This window comes from Myiozetetes cayanensis, unplaced genomic scaffold (assembly GCF_022539395.1).
Source record: "Myiozetetes cayanensis isolate MyiCay16 unplaced genomic scaffold, myiCay2020 scf5-8, whole genome shotgun sequence".
Classification (NCBI taxonomy): domain Eukaryota; kingdom Metazoa; phylum Chordata; class Aves; order Passeriformes; family Tyrannidae; genus Myiozetetes; species Myiozetetes cayanensis.
The window spans coordinates 56,685,464-56,698,521 of NW_026087742.1; positions in this window are offsets into that span (position 1 = coordinate 56,685,464).

Consider the following 13,058-nt stretch of genomic DNA (forward strand, 5'->3'; position numbering starts at 1 on the left):
ACCTGCAATAAATTCTACAAGTTTTCACTGACCACACACAGACACACAAGTGCAGAAATTAAAATTACTGTATTCATTATCTTGTTCTTTCTACTCAGCTTTGAAATGCAAACACCTTTGGTATGGACTGTGGGAGCTGTTCAACACCAATGAACCAACAGGTGTACTACTCCTGTTACAGTGTTTTAACATTCATCTCCTGAAGAGGAATATAATTGCCCAAGCAGAGAACAAAAACACTTCCAAACAGTAAAGCAGACAGACCCTATTAGGCAGAAATTAGGCAGATAGTCAGTGAAATATGCGAAGGTAGCAAGAATATATTTTAAACTATTTGGAAAACTGTCATCAATTCTTTAAAGGATGAAAAGTTTACAAGATATTATTTTTACGTCTGATTTAGAAGATTTCTTTTTCTCTCTAAAGGCTATTTCTACTCTAAAGCACCCAATTAACTGTGCATAAAATTTCTTATTTCATTTGTTTTTTTCTTCTAGATTTTTTCACACAAAATCTGATCAAACTAGATAGATTGCAAGAACATTGTAAAGAACTTGTTTTCAATGAAGCCAACATTTTTTTAGAGGGTTGTTTTCTACTAATATTTCAGTTTTTGCAGAAATTCATATTGAGATCTTTTTTAGTGAGACAGAGTTCAGGAAGATTGCAATTTGAAATCTGTAATTATTAAAATAAAGAAAGAAGGAAAAAAATCACCTTACGGATACATAATTGCCTTAATATATACTTAAATCTCTACACTGCCCTCCTAAGACCACACCTGGAATACTGCATCCAGGTCTGGGGTCCTCAGCATAAGGAGGATGTGGACCTGTTGTAGTGGGTCCAGAGGAAGGCCACAAAGGCCATCAGAGGGCTGGAGCAACTCTCCTATGAGGACAGGCTGACAGATTTGGGGTTGTCCATCCTGGAGAAGAGAAGATTGTGGGAAGACCCTCTTGTGGCCTTCCCACACCTAAAAGGGGCTAATAATAAAGAATGAGAGTGACCTTTTTTACGTGGTCAAAGGTTAAACAGGAACAGTTTTAAACTAAAAGAGGAGAGATTTAGATTAGATAACTGAAACATATTCTTCATTCAGAGGGTAGTAAGACACTAGAATAGATTGCCCAGAAAAGCTGTGGATGCCCCATTCCTGGAAGTGTTCAAGGTCAGGTTGGATAGGGCAACCTGATCTAGTGGGTGGCATGCCTGACTATGGCAGGGGGTATATTATCTTCAGTGTCACTTTCAACCCAAGCCTTTCTATGGTTTTATGCTTCTATGACACTCTACCTTTCTTCCCATTTGTGCCTGGACATGGTATAGAGAAATAGCATGATTCAACATATAAACTCATAAGCAAGGAAGCAAAATGACATTCACAGATGCAATCTAGTTTATGATGAACCACAATTAGGATTTACAATAAGCATTACTTCATTCTTTTTCACCTTTCTTTTGTAATGTAATTGGTCAAAATGACCTTTAGTGAGAAGTTGAAAAATCTTATACTGCTTATTTCAGACAAACTACTTTTATTGTTAAATGTCAACACAAAAATATATTGGTACTACTCAACCTGAACATTCGAAGTAAAAGCATGCAAAGGGAATTTCTGACAGTATAGTTAATTATTGCTATTAGGTGTAGTACGATGGACCATGAAAGCCAAACTACATGACTGCTAATGGAGTACTCAGGGACTCCGATCTTGATACAAGGCAAGCCATGGTTCTGGTGACCTTCATCAATGGATTATGACAGTGACACCCTTGAATGGTTCCATAGTTACAACATGTATCTGTTAGATGATTGGTGCTTTGATAGCCATATCTTTTGAGGGAAATGTATGACCTGTCATGACCTCAAGAAAAGAACATGTACCAGAGGAAAAGGGCTCATAGTGTGCTAATAAGAGAAGGTTATGACATTTTCAGAATGAAGGAGAAAGCAAATTAGGTTGAAACTAAATCAGGCAAGACTATGTTGCATGAACATAGGTATATGTGTAATAAATTGTTATATTTACTTGCAGACACAAAGGAAATATTCTTTCTTTTTTTTTATCTGCATAGATCTATAGAGTTGGAATTTTAGTAAAGGTGAAGGAAAGAGCAAGATCTGTTTCTGAATTTAATGCAATTAAAATTGAATAAGGATGCAGTTTCTGGCTGTGACTGTTACCTTAAGTTGATGTTTTCAAAATGAAATTTAGTCAGCATGTGTAATACCCCTGTCAAAAATGTGCAGACATGATTGCTTTTTTTACAAACCAGAGAAATAATCTTCACTTTTATAATATGACCACAGAGTTTTTGTTACTGTTCACATGCTTTGTGCATGCACAAACATAATATCAACAACCTACTATTTTCTTTGAAGAACACTTACAGTAAAGACACCAGAACAGAAATAAACCCTTGAAATTATAACTGCCACAGATGCATTTACTAGCTCTATTACAGAGACAGAAGCATACAGAGTAGGAAAAAAATTGACAAAATTATTAAGACATTGGCCTCAAAAAGAAGATTTGAATTTAGTTATTCCCATTATAACGGTCGTAGTGAACATAATGGTTTAGCTAAATGCCAAAAGAAAGAGGTTGTAATATCCAACTTTCAGGTAACAAATTTGTAATCTATATATGAAACCTGTAAAAGTTTCGATGACGAACAGGTAGGCGTTCAGTTATACACTCCAGAATTCTTAGGGTCCAGGTCTTAACTTCGGGTATTTGAAGACAGATGGTGTCTTAACTCAGAGAGAACTGCTTAGCTCTGTTCATCCTTTTCTGATATAAACCTTACATTAAATTAGGTAACTAAGACACAAAATCACTTTCTCTTGAAAAACAAGACAGATATTGATACCCTTTCCTCCTCTAGCATATATCTTACTTTACTGACTAGACAAATAACATGAAAGTTTGAGTTGAGAACACTTAAAAATCACGTCTATAAATTGTCTTATAAGGATCAAACTCTAAAATTTTAATCTCATCAGATCCCAAGTTACTGGCCAATCTGAGACAAGGGGCTCTCAATTTGTTTTATACTAAATTTACTCTGTTTTGCTTATATAATTACCTATGAAAAGGAATTAAGGTTTTATTTGTTTTTTTCAAATGTCAAATTATTTCCTTACCATTACTTAGCTTGTAACAGAATACATATACTTTTTTATACTCCAACTGACTTTGATGTAAAGCCTTTCCTAATGGATGTGGTCTGGGAATATGCAGGTGTTTCGACATGCTAAATGGGGTAGACAGTCATGCAACCTAAACACACTAAGCGTACATCCTAAGTGACTTAGATACAAAAACACATAAAAATGTTGTAGTTGGGATTCTGAAGTGCTCAAAAGTATAATTTCCCTGAAAAGTATACAGTCCACCTTTTTTATCCACTCATTGTCCATTTGTCCCCAAAGCTGGAAACTATTTTCTGGATTTTTGCATACAGGTGAATCAGCTAGTTCCCCTAGAAAGTAAAATGGGTAAGTTCTGTAAAGGCCTATAGCTAGTAAAATGTTACAACATGATTCAGCCAACACCTCTCAGCATAGAAATCAGGTTATCTGTCTGGTATGCATTAGAAAGACAGTATAGATGACTCCAGAGTGAATTGACCTCTGTTCATCATTAACACACCTAGGAAAAGAAATCTTCCCATGTCATTAGAGAGATTAGTGAAGGTATATTCCATCAAAATACACATATGTATGTAACCCCAAGGAAAGTGGGAGATGCTGTTGGAGTAACTGAAAGAAATTTGACTTTAAATTTGACTATAAGGAAAGCAATCATAAATGAGTTGTATTTGTGGACCAACACACATACACTCTTAAACTGTAAGGGAATTATATATGAAGTTGAAGGCAGTAATCTCACAATGTCTGAAAGAATGAAAAAACAAGCTCATACATTTAGTAGATCAGAGAAACTGAACTAAAAACACATTTACAGGAATTTTCAGGAGTAATCACTTTTGTGCAAATGGATTGATGCTGGATTCTATACAGGGTTCAAACGTAATAGGCAAAAAAGAAAAGTCTGGTATCTAGCAGTGGAACATCCCATACCTATAAGGGTTTGTGTGCTGGTTGTGACTGGGATAAATTTGATTTTCTTCACAGTATCTGGGATGGGGCTGTATTTTAAATTTGTGATGGAAACAGGGCTGATATCACAGGGATGTTTTCATTTCTGTTGAGCACTGTGTGCACTGAGTCAATGCCTTTTGTCCCTCTCACCCAACAGACCAGCAAGCAAGCTCAAGCTTGGGTTGTACAAGGAGTTGGAAGGGGACACAAAAGGGACAGCTGACGCCAACTGGGCCAAAGGACTATACCATAACATATGGCATCAGGCTCAGCATAAAGATGGGGGAAGAAGAAAGGGGAGAAGTTTGGAGCGATGATATTTGTCTTCTCGAGTCACTGCTAACATGTGATGGAGCCCTGCTTTCCTAGGGATGGCTGAGAACCTGCCTGCCCATGGGAAGTGGTGAATGAATTAATAGTTTTACTTTTCTTGTGTGTGTGGCTTTTGTTTTATTTATTAAACTGTCTTTATCTTGACCCATGCATTTTCTCATTTTTCCAGTTTTCTCCCTCATCCTAGTGCTGGGGAGTGAGTGAGCGGCTGTGTGATGCTGAGTTGCTGGTTGGGGTTAAACTACAACAGTTTGTAACAGCAGTTTTTTCATAGATTGAGGAAGGGGTGTTACAGTCCACTTCTGTGAAATCTGCAGCCCAACAGCAGTCCTCTAACTTTATTAGGGTCTCAGGGGAGTGCACTTGGAAGTGGGAACTTTGCTTTTGAATTCAGTACTTAAATTCAACAAAACACTTAAAGAAGACATAAGACTGATTAAATACTTAGTTGAATTGGGACACCTAAGTTCCTCACTGGAGCGAAATGCAAGTAGATACAGCTGGTGTGTTTGTTATGCTGCAAAGAGTCTAAATATCTGAGCATTTATCAACATATGGTTCACTTCAAAATTTGAAATGCTGTGATTGTAGGTTCACAGTTAAACAACTATAAACCTATTTCAGTAATTTATTTAAATAGCATTTAGTGCTGGGTTTATCACTAGAACAACCAGTGTGAATTGATTTATCCATTCTTCAGGTCTTCTACTTCACAGAGAGCTTTTGAAAATATATTTTTTAGACCTGTCTGTGTATTTATCGCAGACACACAGTTCTAACACAACGTTAACAGTTTTGGCAGTGCTGTCATTATGATAGGGGTATCCTGTGATGAGGAAAACACACTCCATCAGGTACTGTTAATACAGGAATCAATAGTACTCTTTCTCACCTCATCTAATTTCTTGTACAGGGAGCATAAAGCATCACTCCACTGTTACTGAAAGATAGAGGAATTTTCAGGTGGAATTCATGAACATGAGAATATATGAATGTAGAAATTTGAAAATTTGATCTACTGAGAAACTATTGTACATGATGAAAAAATTTGTAAACAAGAAAACTAACTTTCCCTAAAGTACTTATACCTTTAATCTTTTGAGCTGTTGGAACAGATTAAATGCAATCCTCCTAACCTGATGAAGAGACAGTATTCTACAACATACTTGGTAACAGATGTTTACTGATCACTGATAAATTTTGCATAGTTTGAAAGGAGAAATGGCTTTTAGAAGCAGTACTGGTGTAATTATAAGAGCACATACAAACCATACGAAAATTTGAAACAAAATCTAACCTGGGGATAAATATAAATCTGCTGCAGCTTTGAATCTGGGACTTGCCCACACTTAAGCTAACTTCTTGTCAAGTACTTTGTGCCTGTTAGGTAACAGGAAGACTGTCAGATAAATGAAAAATTTAGCCCTGCTAAATGCATGATGCTCAATTTTTTAATAAAAAATAACATCCAAGTATCATAGTGTTTTAATAGAATAGTCTTTGGCATGTCAGAATCTTAATGCACCTATTAAGAAAAATGTGCTTGTAATGAAGAATATCTAGACTGAGGATAAAAAGAAATTTGCAGTAGGAGATACAGCAAAGACTGTAGTAATCTTTACAACAGTCTTCATGAGAACAACGGAATCCTGTAACTAACTGTGAGGAGCCGAATCATATGCATATTAAAATATTCATAGTGCCTCTGAAAGGATTATTCTTACTGAAGATATAGCATATTCTTGGACATTTTTGAAGGTAGAAACTTCTGATAGCTTGCAAAGTTCTACAGTCTACTTCTTCTGTAAAAAGCAAAATGTCAAATACATTTCATGCCGTATCCATAGATAAAATACAGATTTGCATGTCAATGAGGACTGATTCATATTTTCCCTTTTGAGACATTTGTGTTACAAGTGTTGCTAAACAAATCTTTCAAACTTTTTCACTAGAGAAGTAATATTGTAAAATGAACAAGGAAAATGCATCATGGTTTCCATGAACTTATGTAAGATGCTTGTGTTCCACTATTATTCACATGGTCAAATTGTTTGAAATGTGAGAGACTGGAGAGTTCATCCATGGCATTTTTACCATACCTCTGTATTATATGAAATTTTGAATAAATAGTTACAAAGTGGAAAATCAGACAAAGAATTCTTTACTGACTTGCCCTAACTCATCCTAAGCTAGGCATGTGTCTGTCCTATTTCAGCTCCTCACCAATAGTCTCACATGATCATGAATAGGATGCACCAGTGACCCTTTCCTTGAACTTCCTGGCACACTCCACAGGCAATTTATTACATAAGGACTGACTGCAACCCTATAGCTCATGTGAATTACACACTCTCAAATTGATGCTAGAACCAAACCAGATTTTGCAGTAGTTAATTTATAGCCTAGCTCAAAATACCTCTTTAATCTCCCTGGAGACATAACACTCAAAGAAAAGATATAGCCATACTTTGTAAGGGTTCAAAATCCAACAAATTTTAGTAAACTAAATATACAGAACTAGAGTCAGAGAGGAAAAGCCCACGCTAGTGAAAGGTTTAGAATTGCCTACATGTAACCACTTAAAAAAACTGTTTGTTGAAACAATGCATAACCTGTTCTTACTGAGAACAGTATCTTTTACAACAAAACCCCATTCCTCATTATGTGTAACCTGTGAATTGTAATTTGACTGAGTTGTCTCACTTACTTGACTTGGGATATGCTGATGATTTACTTCAATCTGCTTCTATGCTGGTGGAAATCATATATAAAATTAACTGACTGTAGCATCTGCTCCAGTGCTGCAAAAGGCTGTGTTTGGACTCTGGCTGACACGTACAGTTACACAAAGAACATCAGTATGTCTAATGTCACACAGGGAGGTCTTTGACCTTGTGCTGAGTAATGTTGATGGAGGGGCTCAGGTAACATATGACACAATCTATAAGATCTCCAATATGTCCGCTTTGTTAGAAGAGCTCAGACTTTTTATAGTTTCTCTATACAAGGACTCGTGACCAGATGCACATAATTGGTTACAAGCTACTGTCCAGATGTAAACATACATTACAAATACACATATAATTGGCTTATAACAGGTATCTAGGCAGAATAAGATAGTTATTTACTTTAACAAACCCCACCTTCTTCTTGGCACAGATTTCCTTTTGTTCTAGCTAGGAAACTCGCAACCATCTTGGCACTTACAACTTATAATATCTATAAAGCTATATTAAAGCAAAGTTTATAAAACTACAGAACACAATATAAATTGCTCATGTATCCATCATGTTCCTTCCACAGAGTAATGGACTTCTCATGTTCTTAGTGATATATTCTGAAGAAGCAGGATTCACCTCAACCAGCATTTGGCTATCCAATTCTCTTTTTTGACCGACAAAGAGAACTAATTTCCATTAAATGGTTCAACCTGTTCTAAAATACTTGACTTCTCAGGGTGCTTATTTCCCTTCATCTACTTTGGAAGAAGCCTGGAGTTGCTGAGATTCCTTGTTTTTAAAAAGTTGCTGGAAGACAAACATCCTAAGAGTATATCGCACCCTACACATTGACTGTAGCATTTTAAGATTATACTTTGAATGAAGGATTAATATCTAGACAGCTTTTTTTTTATTATTTTTAATTTATTCCAATCTGAAAAAAAAAATGTGGAAAAAAATGGGGGAAAAATGTGGGGCTTTGCCAGAAAGAAAGGGGGAAGGTCAGAAACTCTGGAGTTCTTGGCTCTGAACTTATTTATTTATTTCCATGAGAAGTTGATACTGCTGCTTCTAGCATTTTCCTCTTAGTTGATGAACATGTGATGGAAAGGTGTGTGTAATTAGAGCTGTCAATATTGAATTCTAAATGTGCACTGCACTATGAATTTAATATAAGTTTCCCTATCCCCAGTCCTCCCTCCCCATTGCCACTGGGAGAGGCTGAAGCACTTGACTGCTGCTGTGGCAAATTAGGTCCTAATAAGTATGATGCTTTACTGCTTCTTGTTTTTTCTAAGATACAACTGCAGCATTTCAGAAGAACTCACCTGGGCATTAATTCAACAAGAAATGTTGGTAGCAGTATTATATTTTCCACATTTTGATATCTCACTGAATGACTTGCATATAAAGAGGCCTGGCAGCTGGTTTGTGTCAGTGACTGATGTGCTTGTCATTTCAGACTCAGATTCGGCAGTTCACTTCTGCCAGGCTTAAGACCAATATTCTATTTTGCAGTTTCCTAATATTTTGCAATTTTAACTAGCATGAAAAGAAAAAAAAAAAAGGAAAAAAAAATCCACCACAGAATGAGGCTGTGACAAAAGTATTTAAATGTTATGTAGCCCCTTTCTCTTAATATTGAGAAAAAGGTATTCTCAATTCATGTCACCTTTATCAGTAACATGTTTATTCAGAGATGGAGAGGGTTTTAAGTAACGAATATTAATTTTTACTACATTAAATTAGTTCAAGTCATATGTTTACATCCTTAGGGAGCTCAGTCACAACTGATAAAACCTAACAACAACTAGATAGAAGATATGAGGAATTTCCATAAACACCTTATTTAAGATGGATGTTTTCATGCTATGTAGAATCTCATCAGGGATCAGGATGAATTCATATGTTAAGCAGAAATAAAAAATGCTACAAATTTTTCATCAGAAAACATGGATGCACAGGGCCATCTTCCAATCCATAGGTTATTTTATTATTTATTGTATCTGTTGCTGCACTCAGAAAAGAAAAACAGAATGGTAGAAAGACAGAAAAAGCAAAAGAGAGAAACAAAAAACACCAAGGGAGCTGACACCATTCTCATAATTAATGCAAAAAGACATATTATTTAATTTTGTTTTTAAAAAGATCCTTCATAGTTTAAATGCCAGCAGATGGGCTCTGCTGCTCTGAAATAATGGTATCATGCTGTATAAAATGGCCACAACTGAGGCTTCTTTAGTCAGATCTGGTACAATGTACCAGACTTTGAAGCACTGCTTTTCATTCAGAAAAGAAATAAAATTAGTTTAGAATCATTTACATCAATGCCTCTGGGTTTGTTTTGCAAAAGATTTCATTACACTGTTTCGTAGGAATATTTTAAGCTCATGTAAAATTGTAAAATGTTTGCACTTGGTATTTTGTGATCCTTGCACTAAATGGAATCAGCTGCAAATTACCCATCAGTCTCCTCAGCAACATCACACTGGGGAAACTGAAACAGGTGACAAATTAACCGTTTGATGTTATGGCACCCCCCAGTTTGTCTGCCTAAAACAATGCCTGACTTCCTTTTGCTACCCTGCAATATGTCACATGCAATTCGTGTGACATATACCATGGCATTGTCACAGCTAGTAACAGAGCATATGTTTTGCATTGAGCCTGCATGATTTGCAGAAGTATGGCTTTACCAAACCTGCTCTGCTTGAGCTTTTCTTGACCTGCTTGTAGCATTGTTTCTCCTGGTTAATCGTGATGGCATTTTCTCTTACTGCCCAGATGTCTATGGCTAATTTGTTTCACTTTTCCTTATCTTTTTGTAGTATAGATAGCAGTAGTCAGAAGTTACTCTATTCAGAAGGAGAGATTTTTGACTCTAAGATAATGATGCAGAGAAATGAGGTGCTGGTAGAATAACAAAGGAGGACCATTGCAGAGGTGTACCAGCATGAGACAAGGAATGGAGAAAAGCCTGGCACCAACAAACCCACACCTCTAAACATCCTATGGCTGTTAACAACTCATCCACAGTCAGTTACAGCAACATAGATGTGGATCTGGGCAAAACTGGTTTAGCAGTAATTAAGAGAACAAAAAATAGCAACTAATACATAAAAGCCACCATATACAGTAAATTTAGATATAACATGGAGCTGCTGATGAATGAAGACAGAATAAAGGTGTTAAAGAATGGTAGTAAACATATAAAAATAACTCCAAGTGGATCCTAGAATGAAGAAGCCACCAACATCATATTCCTGCCAGAACTAGGGCAAGCTGACAGCTGCTTTGTTCCCTTTTCTAGTAGTCCAAAGCTATTTTGAGAAACTACTCTAAGTAGTCAGCAGTATACGATCTAAAAAAGCAGTGAAAGGGTAGGCATAACACCAGAAAAAGGAAAAGAAATTAAATGTGTGTGTTACAATTTTAATTGCATTATTAATATTATTGAGACAATAAGTAATACAAGTATCATAGGTGTATTATTATTTCTTCTCTCTTCTTTTGTAAAATTACACCAAGATTAAATATGCTTCTTAAACTGCAGTGTTAAAATATCATTTATGCTAACAATAAATTTTCTATTTCATATATATATTTATACAGTATGCTTCATCTTTGTCCATAAACCAGAATTCAAGCATAACATAGAGTAAGAAGAGCTAATGTAAGCATTCAGTTGCATTTGCAAATCAATTTAAAACAGCTTGAAGACTTTCTGGACAGCATGAAACAATCATTGGAAAAAAGGGGATGCAAGAGTGGCATTTTACAATTGTAGAAGGGGTGCTGAGTGAAATAATGATATTTCTAGTGGAAAAGTCACAAATATAAGTTTCTCAATACTTAGAAGTGCATTAATGGTAAATTGCTGAAACTGTTTTCCCAGGTGGTTTTGCAAATGAATACTCAATGCATATATTTATATTTCTGAAAATATTTTGTTTCCCTGTAATGTTTTAGGGAAGGAGAAATACTCATAAAATAGTAAGACAAGACCTGAATATGGAAAATTGTCCCCTTTGAAAAGCCATGTGTAATTATGTTAGCCCCACAGTCTTTAGAAATGCCTTTCTTTGTGCTCTTGTCTTGCCTTTCCTCAAGTTCTAAGCTACTAGACAGGTAGAAGCTGACTGGTGACAGCAGAGGAGCCACAGAAACTCTGAAAACATTGTTTAATGTGGCTACAATGGTGACATAGTCTTTCAAAGGCTCTGACATCCCTCACTGGCTGACATTCTGCTTAAAAAAAGAATCCCTGTTGACTGGAGCAACTGACACATGGACTGTAAGTCATGAGATTCAGATCATCATATGATCCACTGAATGCCTGAGTGCATTGTAAATGACAATGTGCACCTGAATGTCAACACAGTGGAGCACTGAGAGAACATAATGGCCCAGTGTGATGCTGGTAGTGAGGGAGAATTTTATGTGCTGCCACAAATGGATTCACAGCCATTGATGATCAAACAGGAATTGCTGAATACAATCAAATACCCACTTAACATGGGCACAGCTCTGCAGTGTACAGATGGAATAAATCTAGCAGTGCTACCTTTCTGGACAGTGAAAATGCACCAGGATGCTGTTAACTATATTTGTACCCACAGAGATGTGTAGGGAGATAAGATTTCTCCCTTTTCTGCTTAATTCCAGTTATTTAAGCAAGTTCCATTCTTTGCAGCTACTTAAGATGGTTCCAGTGTTTTGAGGCAGGGAACAAAGCTTGAGTAAATGAATTCACTTTAATTTAGTAGTAAAGATAAAGTTTTTTGGACTGTTTCGAAATTACATAATAGGAAGACAGGGTTGAAAAGGAGACAAGGCAGTAGATTCCTACATTGTATTACTAGTACAAGTAGGAAGTAAATGTGATGTTCAAAAGCTACCACAGAGACATTGAATGTATTTTAGAAACAGGACAAAGCAATGAATAAATAATATGAGCTATCCTTTTGGTCCTAATATATACCATCCTCTCCTATCCTATACTATCCCATCTCATCCTATCCTTCATACTGCTACTCATCTGTATATGATTTTAGCTTGCTCTCTGAACAAAGGTATTACACCACTTAGAAATACCAGGGCTATGGAAGGACTTCTAAAGCTCTCAGTGAGACACTTGGAATTCTCTGCATATCCTATAGGGAGGAAAAACATCCTAGGATTCTAACCAGATCTTAATTTGGGGCTTGAATCATCATCTTCCCCTGCTACCTACAGAAGTGAAAGGTAGTTAAGCTCTTAGTCTGGGTGGAACAAACCTCAACCTTTGAATCTTTGTTTGTTGACATATCTGTTTAGTTAAGACACTTAATGCTACCTAGTTACTATTACGGATGGTTCATTCCTGTGTCACTCCTGAAACACGGAATGGAAACCAAATCTTCCAGATAAATGTAGTAGATTAAATAATCTCCTACATGAATGGGAATATAAATAATTTTCATGTGAATTCTGGGGAAAGAATAAGTGATTACTGTGGAAGTTGAATGAGGAAGAAGGCCTGCAATACTTTAGCCACTTTTACCGTGTGACTCAGTTTATCCAACTGTAAATGAGAGTAATTATATGTTCCACATACTGGTTGAGAGCCTAAGTTCATTTGTGTTGGCAAAGAATCCCAAGGTCTTTAGTTGGAATGCTGAACAGAAGTTAAAGAATTATTTTTTATGCAGATTTTTTTTTTAACAAAATGGTTTGAAAATGTTTCCGATGAATAGAATGAATTTAACAAAAAATATAATAGAGGAATTTTTCTCCTTTCCAGTGCTATAGCTTTGGCACTTTGTTACAACTAAACTATTTCAAAGTTTGAATTTTGAAAAGGAAACATTTTGAAAGGCTTTTAAAAAAACTGCTCTCACTAGCAATACAGGTAAG